At 39.5% G+C, this 16,644-nt stretch overlaps 1 protein-coding gene across 1 annotated transcript in view; it reads left to right on the top strand.

Annotated features, from left to right (window-relative positions):
- The window catches only part of EFCAB2 (EF-hand calcium binding domain 2), a 39,678-nt gene that overhangs the window by 13,614 nt on the left and 9,420 nt on the right, over positions 1-16,644 (top strand). The window contains exons 2-3 of the mRNA XM_026082451.1: positions 9,430-9,514; positions 14,227-14,299. The gene's annotated coding sequence lies outside the window, so the exon portion shown is untranslated. The remainder of the gene's footprint in view (positions 1-9,429; positions 9,515-14,226; positions 14,300-16,644) is intronic.

Genomic DNA, 16,644 nt, shown 5'->3' with positions numbered 1-16,644 from the left:
TAGCCTGCCCTTTAATCCTTACCCATAAGCTCTCGACTCGCTCTTCATCCACCCCTAGGCACAGCTCAACACATTCCAGTTGCTCTCTCACATAAAGAGCAACTCCACCACCTCGCTTTCCTGGCCTGTCTTTCCTAAAAAGCACGTAGCCATCCATGACAGCACTCCAGTCATGCGAGCTATCCCACCAGAACTTTATGAATGGTGGATATCCCCTTTCAAATTGCCTCTGTAGCCATTGTCCTTCCAAATGTGAACTAAATGGCAACAGCTGTTTTTCGTCAATAGCATGATTGTGTTATTCAAGTTCTGCAGTGGACAGGGAGTGAATTTACGCAGATATATGTGACCTACGTCTTCCCAGTCCTGAAATATTACCTGCACTGATGATCTTGTATGTTCACAGCACACCAGTTGTCAGTCCATTACTCTTACCATGATCCTGCCTGATGTACAGAATGTGTGGTCATCACACAGATGGGGATTTTTAGCAGTACAGACAGACAGGCCTTCTGTAATATCATCTCAGGCTTTACTGTCTCCCATGGTTTTCTGACTGTGGTGAACAGAAAAGGTTACTTTTGGCACAGGGTTTCTTGAAACATCTACATGAGTGCTAAGTGACTACTGCCAGTATCATCTAACTGCTGCTCAGAGGAAGGGTACAAATGCTTGTGCTGTTGTGATGTTTCTTGGTTTACAAGGCTGTTTCTTGGAGTGGCTGACTGCAGGTCAGTGATTACATGTTGCTGAACAGTTAAATCATCTTGCCACTTGAAGCCTATGTTGTACAACAAGTTAAATAAAACAGTTTCATCAGCATTGAGGACCCTGTTTGAGGATTCGCTGATATGTGATGAGTCATCTTGTTTATTTGGATGTGAGATCCCAACACTCTAGCCAGTTGTTCCAGGTCACACTGTTAATGCTTTAATTTCTCACATGTACAGAATTTAGTTTACATGCATCATAAAAGGGCTGAGTCTTTGGCTAGTCATTTGTAAGTCACTCAAGATCTACTACTTAAGAAAGTGTCTATCTATGTGGTCCTCAGTTGGATTTCTGCTGTTTACATTGGTTAATCAGTCAAGTCACTGATACCTTAACAAGAGTGATACAGTGTGTTTTGGAGGCAATATGGACTATGGACTTAAACACTTTAGGCTGTATTAAGTGTTGAAAAGCACTGACTATTTGTGGCTTCTTTTCCAGCTTGACATGGCATCCTCTGGTGCATGTTTTGTTCTAAGTCTTTAGTAGAGTCAATTAGCTTAAGAATTTTATGAGCAGCTAGGAGTTTGACTGTTTATCAAGGCAGCAATACTTTTTATACTTAATTTATTTCTCAGTGGGTGAATTACTTTGTTAATTGTCCCATTGGTTTTGTTAGTTTTGGTTCCCAAATGTATTAAAACTTCTGAATCCGTGCATTTAGAATGCCATCTACTGAACAATCAAAACCTTGGATAATATTCAGGATCTCTTGTTTCATCAGGTAAAGTTACTAGCAACTTCTAGTGCCATTAGTTGCCACCAATGGGCTATCACTAACTACATATATATATATATGTATATATATATATATAAAAAAATTGTTGTATTTTATGACTTTGAGGTTGAAATACACAGTTGTTACATCCTTCTTTTTTAAATCTTTAATGGATTTGTCAACTTTTAACTAAAACAATTCAAATATTTCCATTGTGGTTGATTAGAACTTTTTGGGTTTTTGATTACTAGCATCATTCTATAAAATGGTCTCATTTCTGTAGCCAAACTTGGATTCAAGACAGCACTTTTTTAATATCAGTTTATTGTATATTTTTCCCATGTTATAATTGTCTTATGGCAATGAAGAACATAAAGACATAAAGGAAAAATAGTATTTAATATTTTTGTGTCAGAATTTGAAGTAGCTTTTACTGTTAACTTTGCCACAGCCTTCATCAAACTGACAGCTTGTATTTTATTATCAGACATCAAATTAATAATCTGATTTTTCTAAAACCCTATTTGCTGCTGGTCACTTTGTTCTCATGGTTATTTGCACCACAGACTATGGGGCTGTGAAAAGATTGTTCTGACTGCTCCACTTGGATATCTTCAGACTGTCTATCTATTCTTAAATAAAGCCCTTTTATTTGTATTCTCTATTAGTTTTCCATAAGGCAGTTAACTGTGGTGGAAACAACCAGATCATTTTTCATGTCTCACATGTAATGCCGTTAAGAAAACAAGCATAACAATAGGGTGAGGTTATACTCTTAGCTCAAGGTTGATTGTGTACATGATGATAAACATAGGGTTTTGGTTTTGTTGATTCACACTGATCAGGGGTTTTACTTGTTTATCAAGACACCACATGGTGTATGCTGTGACAAACAAACAATAGGGAGCAATCGTATGGCCAGCTCTCAACAATTATGAAAAACATGAAAGAAAAGGCCTTTACTGTTCTTGAGATTGCATTTCTACTTTTCTGAGAGTGCTTGAAAGTGATCTCTGCAGAAACCATTTAAGCTTTCTTCTTCTGCGGGAGACAGACTAAAATTCAGGTTGGCTGAGTATCATCTATGGTAAGATAGGATGCTACTCATCTAGGAGAAGAGCATTGTCCTATTCCTGAATCTGCAGACCATAGCTTGGATCACCAAATTCTTTGTGCAATCCATGACATGATTAACCCAGACACTGTGCTTCTATAGTACTGGTTCAGCAGCTGTTAAGTAGCTGAAAATACCATCTCAGCAGAGACCACAGCCTGATCATTTCTCAGGAACTGACATATACTAAATTTCATGAAGTTGCATCTGTTATCTCTTCATTTGGTCTGAATGGCTAAACTCAGGTGACACATTTTCTCTTGGTGCCGTTAACACTTTGGGTAGTTTCATGTTCCAGTCCTTACATCACAGTTTTCCCAAGAGGCATAATCACAGCATAGTTGAGGTTGACAGGCATCTCTGGAGATGGTCTGGTCCAACTCCCCTGCTCAAACAGGGTCGCCCAGAGCAGGTTGCCCAGGACTGTGTCCAGTCAGGTTTTAAACATCTCCAAGGCTGGAGACTCCACAGTCTCTCTAGGAACCTGAGACCCTACAAATCTGATAAGATCCCTTAACACCCCAGCTTGCTTGAGGGTGATGAGGAACCTGGAAGTCCAGTTTAATGCTGGAGAGTTTACGTGGCAGCTGTGTAAGGTCTCTGCTGACGTGGTGCCCTTGGCCTGACTCCATAATAGGAATCTCCTGCTATATGGGAGCTATACGTTCAGCAAGGCTTGCAGTTACAGCTAGAGCTGGGCTTAACAGGGAATCCTTAATTGCTCAGTAGAAGTGTATATAATTATTAGGAAAAGCTTACTACCATGCCTTTCTCTATCCTGCCTAACAGATGGCAACCGAAGTATTTATTGTAATCATTTGGGGTACAAACATTTCCTAGATTCCTCCTAACATAATGTCTAGATGGATGATCCCATCCCTTACATATCCCCAAACTCATTGGATTTTAGTTTGGGGTACAAAAACCTTTCTTCAGGTAAAGCTCTAAGCAAAAAACCCTTTTACTGTCTATTTATTGAACAGAGTCCTGATTTTTTTTTTTTTTTTTAGCTTCTGTAAGTCTAGTCAGTGAGCTAACCTGTTTTCTTCAGGTTGCAATATAGCAGTGGGTTTATCCCTCCCTTTGGAGGAATCAAGGAGCTTTATAAGCCTCTTGTTTTTCTTCAAAATTGCTTGATTTGTCTTTTCAGAATTAGGACTCTTTTTCTAATGAGCACATAACTTAAAGTTAATTTATTTCATTGTATATCACAAGACACAAAGATATAACATTGTATATTCTACAAGCTTACAGCTTAATCATATTGTTCCTTCCTATTCCGTTACCTAATATACTCGTGTCATCGATGCTGTAGGAGGTTCACAGAAGAGAAGAAAATATTTCTCTTGCCCCACTATTTCTAGCACATGGCATACAATTACTAATTAAGCATATTCATTTGACTGTACATTAAGCTTCCTCTGGAATTAAGAAGGTCATCTAGACAAAATCTGATGTATTCCTTTTCTACTACAGAGTGAAAAGATCTTGCCAATAAGTCAGATTCAAATGGCCTCAAGGTTGTTTTCTCCCTGTGTTCCTTTTCTTCAGAAATTTCCCTAAAACAATTAGTTGAATGCTATAAGATTTTCTTCTTTGGGGTGAGGAGAGATTTCTGAATAATTTTTAGGTCAGTCAAGTTCCCCAATACACTTAACATGAAGGCAACACGGACATTTGTGGCAAAATACTTCAGGGAGTGGTATACTTTGCTTTGGAGTTGGGAAAGAGGGGCAGCAGCAGGAACTAGGGAACACCTTTCACGGATATAATCACGAAGAGGTCATCTTATAAAACACACTGGCTTTCCCTTTCTGCTCTGGAAACATAATGTTTTAATATAATTGATGGACTTGTTTGACAGTGTTTGAGATTTCACCTGTGTTGGTGGTGCTGAGTATTACCACTGCTTTTTAATATCTTGACCTAGGTGATAGTCCACTTAACAACACTTGCTTAAAAGCCTGAATAGATCTTATAAGAGCTAACTGATAACCTCCCCAGACTTGCAAATTTAAAGTCTTTTATTCTTTCTTTGTTTCAGATTTAAGCTGAAGTATACATTTCTTCACATTAGGACTACAGTCAGATTTGTGTTTTTTTTCCAGTTCTTAAGTCCTTATTTCCATTAGCAATTTTGTGAAGGATTTTGGAATAGATCTTATGAAGCAATGGCTGCAAAGATCAATACAAATCTCTTTTGCTTTTGTTTTCAGTTCATTTCTTTCATCCTTTTGCCCTGTGTACCTGGCTAATAAACCGGGGCATCTCCCTTAAGGGGAACACTGTACTTGTTTCACATGCTCAGGAATAGCACCAGTCTCCCTTCCTATTGGGGTGCTGTTTCTGCATTTTGGCACATTACTAGAATCATAACTCCATATTAAGCTGTGGATGGACAGAGGAGTAAGAGCTGTTGAACTACTACTCTTTATTGGCCAAATTTTTTTTGGACCATATAGGAGGCTCAAATTTTAAGCAGGAACTTCACTTACTTTTTTGTGCCCTTCCTACCTCCAGCTGGCTCAGAGACTCCCTATGCAACCCACCCGCCTTCTCACCCTCCTTTCGGACTGGCACTGGGTGGCAAAACAGAGGGTGAAGTTTGTAATTTAGGGATGATGGGAAGAACTAGGATTTGTTAAGGAAGGTCATAGGGGCCTTATGGAAGAACGTTGGAGCAGTGTGAAGCAGGTGGCTGTGAATACTGTAGCTTGGGTCACAGAGCAGAAGGAGAAGGTTCACTGGCTATCACTGAGTTGAAATTACCTGGTTGTGTCTCATGCCCTTTCAGCCTGACTAGTTCAGTGAGGCAACTCAATGTGAGAAAGGGTTCCTGTCACCAGAGACCTCCAGGGTCTCCTTAACCTGCTTGTAACTGTAAGATAGTACCATGCAGACAGAATGGAGGAATTAATGAGGTGTTGATATGCATAAAGGAGTTTAAATATCAAATTGACTATAGTTATTAAAATATACATAGATTAATGTTTATAAGGACTAATGTTTCACTTTTTTTTAGCAAATGAATGAACTAACTCTAGGTATGTTGAGCAGTAATACCCACTAATAAATGTAATCAAAGCCATTGGTGCTCAGCTTTTCTGCAAATCAGCCCTTAATTTTACTCTTTCCATAGCACAAAAAGAGTTTCAGAGTATCACATTGTGTAACAGGTTCATCAGGCTGCTTTGGGACCTAACCTTTTCCCCTGAGCAGTTGACAGCTGCTGCTCCCTAGCATTTTAGAGGATTGTTTAATGTTGGCCTATCTGTTCTTTTGATGCCACTTTTATTCTTCATGTAATTTCTGTTCTTTGAAAGAAAGAGCTAGCTTTGAAATTGTCATGACCTCATTGCAGAAGCAACCATCAGAGCAACTGGCCCTGAGGAAGGAAAGAAAGCAAGCTCATACAGTTAAATGAATGGTAGAATCTCATAAGTTGTATCAACTAGAAATCACTTTTTAAAATGCTCGTTACTCAGAGTCTGGCAGAGCCACATCTATTTAATTGCTTCTGTTCCCTACAAAGACTGAAGCTATGGTCTTTGAGAGGAAATGTCACAACAGGGATAGGTGTGGTGCTTAAGGGTTGGTTTCAAATGGGCCTCAAAGTGCCAGGGAACAGGCTGGACAATCTGAAGAGGGAAAACTCAGGCTCAGAGTACCAGAAGAATTAATTTGGGAATCCTTGCTCCCTGCCATTCTTACTTAACTGGCAGTGTCTAGAGCTTTAGCTAGTTCACACTGGACAGACTGGGAAAAAAGCAAAGGACAGTACAGGAAAGGAAAATGATAATGAATACACTTTTCAGTTATTGTATCTGAGGAATTAATTTTGAGCCATTTTGTCTTCTCATTTCTTGTATGGTAGAACAATAGCTGAAACTGAGAAAATAAGAAAAATGACAATATATGAAGCATTTTAGTAACATAATATTGGAAATAGTACATCATCTCTACAGGATGCTTATGAAGGAATTAGCAGTTGCATGTACTGGTGTCTTTTTTGACCCAGTATACTTCAATATTTATTCTTTTAAGCCATTAAAGGTAATCAGATAGTTTGTATCTTTGATATATAGTATTTTTCTGGTTAGTAGAATTACTGGTAGAATTACTGAGTGCAGTCTTTTACTTGATCAAAGCTTAGGTATTTCTGTCCTAAAAATAGTTAAAAATTGCTCCACAGGGCAACATGAAACCTTCGTTCTATGCATGAAGGAGAGTATCCTTGTGCAGATAGATTTTAGTACATTACAAAGCATCACATTTGCTGAGTTAACTGCGCCTCTGATCTCTTCATGGCTTTGTTTAAGGTATCATTTTAGACCTTTATCCATTACTTTTCCTAGAGCAGGAATCCATCTTTTCATCCCTCCAAAACAGAATTTTAGAGTGGATCACAGAAGTCTTCAGTTAACTAGCTTTGCCCTCCTGAACTATGTTGAACATCTTCGGCTTTCTTTTCTAGAGGGACAATGAGAGATTTAGTCAGTAGCTTTTTAGGTGTTCACTCATCTGGCACAGTCTTCGATAGCACTACAGTGTATTATACTTTCTTCCATTGATCTGGTTCTTGATCACAACTTCCTCTCAGTTCTTGGAAGAAATATGGATAATCTTCTATCTAGATTAAATCATCATTTTCATTTAGTTTCAGGACCTTTCTTTGACAGGCATCTTGAAACAGGACAGTCTAATAATGTACGCTATATCCACAGAAGGCAGCTTGAAAAGGATGGATGTCTACAAAGTTCCAACACTGGAAATGTTTCCCTGCCTTCCCATGGTTAATTTTTATTTCTACAGAAGGCTCACCGATCAAGCCAAGAATATTCAGCTATAAATATTCCTTCAGCTCTTCTCTGTCGCAAGACATAGTGTACAACTGAAGTGCCTGATCTCAAGAACCAAACACCAACAGTGTGTGCTGGGGACTGGATCCAAGACTCTTTGAAGTCACTAAAAAGACTGCTATCAAATTCAGTAGGTTTAGAGTAAGTTTTTAGGACCTCTTCCATGAGGAATCAGGTCCACTTAGGTTTAGCTGTATTTTTTGGAAATGAATTAAATGTAATTTGTACTGCTTAGGCAGATAAAAGGCAGGCAGCTGTATTTTTATGGAAAAAAACACAGGTTTCCTTGTATCTGGGGGCTGAATGGGGCTCTTCCTCATTAGTAACCTCTGGTAATTAGTAATCTCAAATGTGTGGTATATGTTCCTGCCTCTGCTTCCATCAGGCGAATAACCTCATAGGGAGGAATTCAGGGTCTATTGCTACCGCTCTTCTTTTTACATATCCTCTGTGGGAATTCAGTACCAAATGCTGGCAGAAAGCAGCAGGCACCAGTACCTTTATAAGGGGATGTCCCTCTGTTCTGTATGAAAAAGAGTCTCCTTATATTTGGTTCTATCCAGTGCTATCTTGAAGCACTTGAAGAAAATGTAGGCATTGCATTTAGCTGTGTCGAGTTCTGGTATGTTTTGCCAGAAAGCAGACATTTCTGTCATGAGGGCAAGGCTGCAATGAAAAAATGGTTGCATGCTGCAGCCCCTAGGATTCTCAAACCACTGGGATTGCAGAAAACCACACATGAATTTGTTATGTCTGTGGAAACAATGACCACTGGTGTAGTATTGGTTAGGGCTGCCCCAAAACAGTTTTAACCCCAGATGAGCCCAAAGAAGAAAACAAATTTGTTCTTATTACTATGTTAAAAATTCAGAAGAAAAGTGTGAAAATGAGAAAACAGATTTAGAGTACATCTGATAAGTCTCCTGTTCTGGCTGTAGCTCAAATTTTCACTGTGGTGTCTGTGTGGAGGCAATGAGGCTAACTCACAGAAGCCTGCCTCCTGAGTACTGTTTTGCAGACTGGCGTTTGGGGCTGTATTTAGCCATAGGAACCAAAACGTCATCTCTATATCACTTTTCTTCCTGTGTTCTATCTTTTGGAGTCAAACTACAAGATTAATTAATGGGCTAACCTGTTCACTCTTTATTTACCCTGGCTTCCTTGACTGGGAAGCTCCCTGAGGACACCTCTTTTAGTTTGAGATGGATCTCCTCCCTCTCTTTATGTTTTTCTCTTCAGAATTTACTTCCTGGTACTTTCCTTACAGCAGGAATGACATTTCAGGCTTTAGACCAGATATAACTGTGATAACTTGTGGTTCTTCTTTCCCCAGTTTTTGAGATTGAGGTATAAAAACCAAATGCAGCAGACTAGTCCTTCCCCTTCCCTGAGATCTTCTTTCTTTCCAAATTGTTACAATCAATTATTTATCATGAGACGCCTTCATTGTGCCCAGATCTTAGCCATTTCTTTACTGCTGGCTCTCAGCTTTTCATACGGTAACCTTGGTTAACCTGGTTAACCTTGTGGACATGGGAGCACTTGTTTCCTGGATGCGGGAACCTGGATGAAGTGACTCAACCCCATACAAGGGTCAGCCTAGGCCCATGTTAGCCCTTCCTGTCCCACTGGCACCGTGGTGTTCGGGAAGGGCTCAGGCACACCGTTAGGGAGGAGCTGCGGCACTCTCTGAGCAGGGTCCACACCTGGACAACTAGGTGCTAGACACACCATTGCCCCTGGACTTGACACAGCCGCAGAGCCGTAGCATGGCACATTGCCAATATAGATAACAAATTCTTTTAGATTTTTTTTTTTTTCAAAATAACTTCTGCTTTTTCAAAGTTACTTTTCTGTTTGTTCCTCTTGCTTTGGTACTTCTGTTGTCACAGTTCTCAAATCAGAAATAAATTGATTGCAGCAGCTCAGTGAATCTTTCTTTTGCTTCTCTTTGTTTCTTTTTGCAGATCGTGTAGTAGCTGAAATTGAGAAAAAGGTTATAGAAGCTTTTGAGGTGTTTGACCACGAATGCAATAAAACTGTGGATGTCAGGTTTGTAAATATTTTCATGCAGAAATATTACAAGATCTAGTACAGAGGAAAATAATGCCCTAAACTTGGACTTTCTTTACCGGAAAATATAATTGAAACAGCCCTGTGGCCCTGCTCAAACAAAATATCTTTGCATGTTCAATTAACATTTTACATTGTTCATTGATTAAAGACTGAGACTGGCTTGAGAGAGGGATGCTGGGACTGGTGAACAAAGAGACAAGGGAAAAATGAAACTGGGCAAGTAGTCTAAGGCTGCAACTATCTCTAGCGAATATCTGCTCCAGTAGCTCATGTGGCACTACAGGTCTTGGGTCCTACATGGATCACTTTGCTGCCAGATTAGTCCCAGCACATCAAGGAGTGGTCCTGGCAGCCTGTGTCACAGTTACCTACTTGTCAGTACATATCCTCTACTGCAATGCATCCCACGGTGTACTGTGAAAGGTGGATATTGTTCTGATGAGGAGGTGTTTTTAGGCAGCTCCTGCTTCCAGAATGGGGAAGCTTGGAAGAAACTTGCATATAATTTGATTATATAACTGAGGACTACCTCATAATGAACATAAGATGTTCATACTTGATTGCACCAAAAGTCCATTTAGCCCATTACCCTTCATCTGAGCTACTAATAGTTAGCTGGGGAAGGAATATAAGGAATTGAAGAAATATAGAGTATTTCTTGTTGTTTGTTGTAAATTTGCCACATAATGATTTGAGTGACTCCTGGTTCTATTTTTGTCTTGATAAACAGTGAATAATTGTTCCCTATTCATCTTCTCCACACCATTAATGATTTCATAGCTCTCTGCCACATCCCTCCTCCATCACAGTAGTTCCAGGCTGAAGACTCCTAATGTATAAATAACCACTTAAAAGAGGCCATTCCATGCTTCTGATCATTCTTTTTCATGCTCCTTCTTGTTCAACTAGATCCTTTTCAAAATTTGATGACCAGAACTGAGGGAATGGGATGATCTTATGGGAGTCAGGAGGGAGAACTGCACGCGCTATACCTTTGTCATGCAATATTATGGAAATACAAAAAATTATGTCTTAGGGAGTAAGAAAAAGTTCAGTGAAAGAGCTAAGATGGAAACATGAACAGTTAGACTGATCAAGGCATATTGGATACCAGATACAGAGCTAAAGGAAGTCAAATTAAAAAATTCACAAATAACTTTAATTCTGGTATTTTCTAAGTTGTAATACTTGACATTGTTACTTTAACTTTAACATAAACATCCATACATCTAACAGTATATCTTTTTGGTATAAAATACAAAAAAGGCATGTTTATGACTCACTGAGCAGGTTATGAATTTGTTGTAAGCTATTGTCATTAAAGTTTACTTAAAGTAACTTCATATTTCCAGTTACGATTTTCAGAAGAATTTTACCAGGTCTTTTAATTATGATTCAATTTTTGAGTGTAAACACAATCAAATTATGGTGAAATTATCTTTTCATAAAATATTCTTCACATTGTATAATGAAGCCAAGTAAGAAAGCATCTTTAAATGTTCCAAGCTTCTTTTCTACATCAAAAAAACAGGGGGGAGAGAGGTGCAAACTATTTATGTTATGGTTTTTAGCACTGCATGCTTACTAATGTCTCTAAATTTAAGAAATTATGGGAACTTCACAGATACAAAAAGAGTTTTCAGCTATTCTAGATAGGGAGAATTTCAGGCTACGTTGCCACACTCAGTACAGTTGCCTTCTCTTGTCTACAGGGGTCTTTGGGAAGAGCGCTCTCTTAAATTTTAGATGCATGGAGAAGATCTACATAATCCTTGTTCTTTCTTAGCTAGGAAAGAGTTCTAAAATTAGGCCTTTTTCTTCTTTTGATATTTCTGTCTACTATGCCATGGTCCCGGGGGCACCACCAGCCCTCCTTGTCCCTGCCCACTCCCAGCCTCCTCCACCCCCAGCCCCTGCCCCATCTCAGCCCAGCCCTGGTCTTGTGGGTCGCTGCCCCATGACGCTGCAGCGGTGTCAGCCCCTGCCTGGCCATGGTCCTGGTCCTGACCCACRGCGGTGTCTGATGCCCCCCAGGGCTGGGGCTGCCCTGGCTCCCCCCAGGGCCCTGCGCCCTCCGGGCAGGCGGACGGGCCCTGGCAGCCCAGCCTGGCCCGGCCCCCTGACATTACTAGTTGCTTATTCAGTTGTCATCTACAGCTGTGGTCCAGGCAAATTAGCTGTGAAATTTGCTACCCTCTCCACTCTGTTGTGTGATAGCTATAGAGCTGGAGAAAAAAAATATGACAATAAATTTACATGAATAAACAGTTTTTTCCCCTTCTTTTAGCCTTCAGCTGTGAGAGAGGATGTTCAAAAGTCTATTTAACATAATAAATGGGCTATTTCACACTATTTTTTTATCATAGAGCAGTTACTGTCAATGAACTTATTGTCTAATCATTCCTAGGTTCATATTGCAAGGTTGTATCACATTAATGTGATTATTAATGGCTGATTATCTTGTATCAGAAGGTGGCAGTACAGCACAATTCTTAACCAAGATTGTAGAAGTATGAATATGATTTCCTGAAATATCGGATACCTGGGAAGAATAGGGAAGATTACTTTCGTCAGCAGGCCAACACCAGTGTTGTGTGACTCTTAATGCAAATACAAATTAGTAAGAAATTAAGCATGGGGAAGAAGGTACTTTTCCATTCTGCTTGCAACACACCCTGAGGCAAGGACTTCCATGATTTTGCAAATCTTGTCATTAAAAATAGTATGTCTTGGGTGAAAACCACGGCACAAGAATTTTCTTGCATCTGCATTATAAAACCTATATGAGCATAAACTCAGTTTAACCATCACTTTCTTATGCTAGAAGCTATGCGGCAGAAGCTGGAGCTGCTGAACTAACTGAGAGGAAGCAGCTAGGGCTCCTTTATTGGGGTCCTTTAAACCCCCCATTATTACCACACGTGACACATGACTTTTTTGACCAGAGACACCTAAAATGATGTCCTCATGCTGACACACGCACAGACTGCTAGAAGCAGCATCCAGCAGTGCCAGGGTTTGCAGACCCCTTGAGGGGTGCCTCAGCCACGTTGCAGTGGGGTTGCTGTGAGAGGCGAGGTAGGGGTGGGATGGCAACCTTCCTGTCTCTGCGGGGAGTCTGTGACATTAGAAATAGAGCAGGACAGCGGGGGGCATGATCTGTGTTGGATGTTTCTCTGCGGAGGCAGGGAATATTTACAAGAATCTTTTAGGTGGAAGAGGTGAGGGAGGGCAGGAGTGACAGGATCAAATATGGTATATCCATACTAGAAATAGGATGCATGGACAAGGATTATAAAATTGGTTTGAATGCCTGACCTTGCTGAAGCCAATGGCCAAACTTCCCGTGATGTCCACAGAGAGCAAGACTTCACTCAAAGTCACTGGAGTAGATGGTTTAGTTTTGTAACAACTGTGTGTGTGAGGTTGTGTTTTGTTTTGTAACTATTTTTGTGCAGCTTTTTCCTTGCTTTTGTCTATTGTGGTGCTTCCAACATGTTTTCCGTCAGAATGGGAGCTCAGCTCATCTAATTTTATCTGTGCTTGGTGTGTCACATTGGGGGCGTTACTGTTGTAAGATGATTTTACAGAGGCCATTTCTTTTCCTATCATTTACCATTTTTATTAGACAATCTCATTTTCCACCAAATGTACTGGTGAAGATGAGGTAACCACAGAGGTGACACTCACGGCAGCCAACAACACGGTGGATATTTATTCAAATATATTTTAATTTTTGTGCTGTGAAATTGAAATAGAAATAGCAAGAAATATTGATGCTTCTATTATTTTCTGTTATCATACCATATGCCTCACTAGCACTCTTTTTGTAGCTTTTTTGTAGCTTTTTTAGCTTTTCTGTAGTTTTTTTTTAGCTTTTGATTCTAGTCTGTGATGTAGCTGGGAAGTACAAATTAACATTATTTTGCAAAATATGTAGAAAAACTTAAGTATTCTTTAAGTTAATTTGCACCAACTGTCCTGACTTAGTTGTAACAGCCCACAGATGACTTCAGATTCATACTGTGCCAGTCTCTAAATTTGCAAGATATYGTTTGTCCATTTTTAACTTTTTGGAGCCAATGCCAGTTTGCTCAGAATTATATTTAGAACCTGAGAACCACTTCCCCAGTTTCAGGAGTAAATGCAAACTATGAATATGTTTTGCAGCATAAACAGGGTGGCGATAAACCAGTGTTGGTCTGAGCAGCTGTTAGAATACAGCACTGCCCCCATTCTTCTTGACCTTTTGTAATAGTTCTCTACTGCAGTTAGAATTTGTATTTTTGTATCATTTTACGTAAATATATATTTTTATTTGTTACCATTCATCTCAATAGATTTCAGAGTGTTTTCTTAACTGTGTAAATACAGACTTTGCTGAAATGAAGCATCACTGAATTAGAGGACAGCAACTGAAAAGCAACCTGCAGAGATACTGCACCACAATGGTAAAGAAATTTAAGGGAAAAGCCGCAAGCACAGTTATACTCTTCCCAACAGTTCCAAGATGTTAATAAATGTAAAAATTGACATTATTTATTAAGACATCATCTTAAAAGTCCATATTAATATGCTTGTGCATGAGTACATGCACACACCTGCTTGCAAGCTCTGAATTGATGGCTGGATTCTCCACAGACACTCTCGTATTGCAGATTTACCGACAGAGATGCTCTTTCTTTCAGAGAGATTGGTTCAGTTGTCAGGTCACTGGGTTGCTACCCGACCGAGGCAGAACTACAGGAACTGCTTGCAGAGGTAAATGTTTTAGATTTTTTTTTTTTCTTTCTGTCTTAAACTTACAGAAGTTTGGTGCTTTTGCATTGCTGTGTAGGAAACATAAGCTCTTTTCCCAGAGGTTGGAAGTGTCATGGAAGTGATTCAGGCAGTCTCCTAGGTTGCCCTAAAGCAAGCCTTTAGGCTGATATGGGAACAACACTGATAGATTAAAATGAGGAGTCTCTGGCTCTCTTTTACCTCAGAAGGTCACCGTGACACTGTGCCAACAGTGTGGGGAAGGGTTTGTAGAAAATGAAGGAGAAACGTGGTATTGGCTGATGAAAAAGAACACGTTAAGCCACAAATAGATGAGGATGTGCAAGCCCTAACAATGTTACTTTTTCGGATGTGTCATGGATACACTAGATGACTAACTAATAAAAATTGATTCTTGAACAGGTGTTAAAATTACACATCTAATTCCAAAAATGTGCCAAGGGAAGACCTGACATGTTTTCTCCACTGGACATGTTATTGCTGCATCTTATATAGCCAGATCTCTCAATTTGCTGTCCTTTCTGATGTCTCTCCCAATCTTGAGATCTCTCAGTTGTAGCTAAGTAATCTTCTCTTACTTGATTACTTCAGCTTGTAATTGTCAGAATTCAAACATAAAGACTAGCAAGATCTTGCGATCCTCCCATGCTCAAAGTAGTGTGCAGGGGCAAGGAATTTCCTTTGTATTTCTCAGGAGTTTGTTCTTAGACTGTAATTTGTGTTTCCTCATGCCATGCTGTACTTATAGTTTGTAATAGAAAGGCTGCTGTGATGGTCCCTTAGCAGGGTATGGTTAATAAATGGGACAAAGGAGTAGGAAAAAGAGTTTTCACATTCTTTTTGCAAACTGAAATGCTGCCTGAAGGAGTGAAAGATTCTGGGGCTGGGAGGTGGGGGAAGGATTTTCTCATTTTCCTGTATATGTCAGGATACTGGGGTTTGGTCCCTCTTACTCTTTTCTTCCTGTCCCCAACAAAAATCTGGATTATTGCATGCCTGTCACTCCTCAGTAGGCTTGTCTGGTCTCTTCTAGTTCAGTATTTAGTGTGAAATATCTTGTTCTAAATCTTGTAAAAATGACGCAGCTGCTTCAGACGAGGAAGTGCAAAGAACCATCAGAGGGGAAAGATCTGTTAACATGATACTGCAATCTGTCTCCTCTGGTTCTGTACTCTCACTACCAGATTGTCCCAGCTCCCTCTGACAAACAAGACAAAATGGGAAAGAGAAATTTTAGTGCTTAATATAGATGATATTTTTAGTGGCCACAGAGATTGTTGTTTGCAGTAAATGAACTGTGCCACTGTCTCAAGATAAACAACTGAGAAAAAGAAGGGGATGCTTTGACACCCCCCCCCCCACCATCTCCAGCCTGGGGGAACCAGCAGAATTGAAGGTCTTCCTCCTCTACCTCCCTGCAAAGAAATTGGATTTCTTATTTTATTTCAATTTTACTGAAAATTTGAGATATGTAATATAATGAAGTATAACACAATGCAGCTGTGAGGTGGAAGGTTGTTGAGATACAATGATATGACATGTATGCAATTGTTGATTATAAGGATAGTAAATTAAAATATGAATAAATGCAAGAAGAAGAAATACATTCAAGAATACTGGTTGACCTTAAGGAACACTAAATTGGAAGTTAAGTCTCAAAGGTTTCATTGTGTCTGTAAATGAAACTTTGGCATAGGTTTCAGTACCAGAAGAACACTACCTCTTTGCAGAACCTTTTATTTATTATCTCAATTCATAATCCAAAATTATCTTAATTTATATAAGGTACCATTACCACTGACTATGGTAATACCATTTTATCTTAATCTGAATAAAGTAAAGATTGTACCTCTTGGCCAGTTTGTAATCAACTTATTTCTCCAATATTTCTGCCCATTGTAAGCAGTGGTTCACTTCCGTCTCTCACCTCCTGTGCGTCCCAGTCATCCATCTTCCTGTTAACCTAATTTTAGCTAAACCAGCATATGTTGCCTCCAAGTTATTTCTAGCTGACAAATTAGCATTTATATAATTACTTTATCTCTAAAGTTATCATATACTGTTTCCTATATTATCTTATGCTAAATATTATACTTAATATCATATATTTAGCCCTACTAAAAGAGTTAAGATTAAATGGCAGTGGATTAAATGGACAGTGAGGTGGATTGAGAASTGGCTGAATGGCAGAGCTCAGAGAGTTGTGCTCAGTGGCACAGAGTCTAGTTGGAGGCCTGTAGCTAGCGGTGTCCCCCAGGGGTCAGTACTGGGTCCAGTCTTGTTCAACTTCTTCATCAATGACCTGGATGAAGGCACAGAGTGCACCC

The sequence above is a fragment of the Apteryx rowi genome, unplaced genomic scaffold (genome assembly GCF_003343035.1).
Source record: "Apteryx rowi isolate R43461 unplaced genomic scaffold, aptRow1 scaffold_117, whole genome shotgun sequence".
In the NCBI taxonomy this organism is placed as follows: domain Eukaryota; kingdom Metazoa; phylum Chordata; class Aves; order Apterygiformes; family Apterygidae; genus Apteryx; species Apteryx rowi.
The sequence above is the reverse complement of the archived record's forward strand: the minus strand, read 5'-3'. Positions and strand labels throughout refer to the sequence as shown.